The sequence below is a fragment of the Poecile atricapillus genome, chromosome 12 (genome assembly GCF_030490865.1).
Source record: "Poecile atricapillus isolate bPoeAtr1 chromosome 12, bPoeAtr1.hap1, whole genome shotgun sequence".
NCBI lineage: Eukaryota > Metazoa > Chordata > Aves > Passeriformes > Paridae > Poecile > Poecile atricapillus.
Genome location: NC_081260.1, coordinates 13,726,640 through 13,729,247, shown reverse-complemented (window position 1 = coordinate 13,729,247; position 2,608 = coordinate 13,726,640).

The window sequence follows — 2,608 nt, the reverse complement described above, 5'->3', positions numbered from 1 at the left end:
GCATAATCTCAAATGCTTTGCTGAATGAGGGGTTGAGGCTTTCCTCTCTTTAATAATCCCAAAGATAAATTGTAAGGGTTCACCCACTGGCAAGTTGTGCAGACCAGTTAGCTCATCTTTGGGAATCAGTATAAAGATGAAGTCCCATGCAAACCAATAATTATTATTAAATATATCTCCAAGGCATATATTAACTATACCTCCAATGTGAAAGGAAAGAACTGTTCATTCTGTCACAACCTTTTTAACAGACAAAAAGCAATAGCCTAAATCTCCAACCTGATCTATGCTATGAAGCCATACTTGCTGCCAAGAACTACATGAGTAGATATGGATATGATTATTAATACTGCTAACACAGAAGGCACAGAGGGTCAACTTTGTGCAAGGCTGGGGTGTGGGAAGGATATTCACTTCATATTTTCCTCCCAAATAAATGGTGGGATTTGTTTCAAAGAAAGCCAAGGAAGCAGTAGATTAAAATCAACCTCACTACATCATCTCTGTCTCTTTCTTAGATAATGACTGAGGTGGCCTCACTGAGAATGATTTCTGCAGTTTGGCAACCAGGATGGAGGGTGGCTACAATTACAGCCTTTGGTGAGGATTCTGAGACTCACTCCTCCCCAGTTTCCTCCAGAGTTCCTCTGCAGGCAGAACTAGGCTGAAAGAAGGATATTCACAATGTTAGGTAGGAAAGATTTGGCCTTAGTGCAATCAGCTGTTTTTCCAGGCATAATCTTCAGGCTGAAAACAGGTTTGTTCAACATGTGGTAGCATCAGAGTGGTTACAAGCTTCCTGGCCACAGCAAGTGGACAGACCCTCCCATACACACACACATTCTCCCATCACTCAGTCACCAAGGATTTTCCATCACTTTTTTGCAAACATTGTGGAATCAGAATGAAAATCTGTTTGGAGAATTACAATGACATCAAATCTAAATGTACCCAACACACTACAATTGCACAGAAACAGTAAAAGGCAGAAATATCTGGAAGGGACACAACCTGCACCTCAGTGAGCAAACACTTTAAAGCATGACCATCTGAGAGCCAGCATTGTCTTGAAGGTGCTTGCTCTTGAGTCCTGAGGAACATCCAGATTTGGGAACTTTCATTCACGTCCAGCATATGTCAAATGCATTTGCTTTCTGTGAGTCAGAGCTTGGGGCTTCACCAGGCTCTGCCTTCATCATCCAAAACCGAATTTCCCTGTGCTGCTGAGTCACACTGGCGACTGACAGGCTGTGCAGATAGGCTCTGCAGATGCAGGCTGAAAGATTGTGAGTGTGCTGCACCAAATTCTAAATTTTCCATACCCTGAGGTCCCAGGAAAGTCATTGCCTGCACTGGCACAACCAGTTTTCTCTAGTCATGGTGCTGGCAGTATTCAGGGTGGGTAAGAATATGGATTATTTGTCTGGAAGTGCCCTGAGTGTCAGTGGCCCCTCTCATCCATTTCATGGCTACAGTAACTCTGACAGTACTATCGCTTCTGTGAGCAGAATCTATCTCTGTCATAGCCTTTGTAGGGGAAAACATAAGCAGTGGATCAGGTCTGGCTCTTCCCATAATGAAACATTTGATTAAGTGATTTATTGAAGGGACTTGAAGTTTTTTTTGTTCCAGCCTGGGACAGGTTGGGTCTAATAACTGCACCATGTTCAAAGCACAGGGAGCACAGATGGATGCTATGGAGTCAACATGGCTAAAATCACTGGAAATCCACTGAATGTAGACAGTATTAAGAAAACAGAAGAGAGGGATAAGAGTACTGAACTTCTAATTGCTTTCAGGATGTCACTGGCTGGGAAGCAAGTAGGAGATAATATTATTTAACAGTGATGAATGGCCACAGTGAGCAGTCCTCCAGTTCAAATCCTGCTCACGTCACAAACTCTGCAACTGTGCTGGAAGACACAAGGTCAAATTGCACCAGCCAATTTGGTGCCACTCTGTGGCAAAAGGGTAGGGATATGGAGCTGAAAATCAATGCAAGAAAAGGATGTGGGACACAGTGCTGTAAGCTACCTTGGTCAGGCTTCAACTTGCAGTAGCAGCAAAGTACATCACTTTGTGTAGTTATGCCTAAAAATCTCATTTGAGCAAGAAAGCTGATAGCCAGTATAGCTCATTTTGTCTTGCTGCAGAAGGTCTGATTCTTCTTCTGTGCTGCTCCTGATGAGCAGACAATGCTAGACTGGAAGGGCTTTGCTGGCATGGGAAGGCATAAAACTCACTTCTTTAGAAACCTAGATAGGAAATCAAGCTCACAAGGAAGTGCCAAAGGGTCTAAGGGTCTAGCAGACACCTCATGATCATGAATTTATTTAGCATGCTGAGCATCAGAAGCAGCTTAGTCCTTAACCCACTGTGAGACAATTTGTGTTAAATATTACACATATAACACAATTTGTGTTAAATATTACACATATAACACAATTAGTGTTATTTTTAAGCGAAAGAGGATGGAGTTCTGGAATAGGGTAAGAATAAAAGCACTGGGGGTGAATGTAGGAAACTAGGAAGATTGTGACTTCTAAGCATGAAGTGCACAACATGGTTGGTTAAGCAAACCACAGAGCTAAAAATCACATCTGGGGAC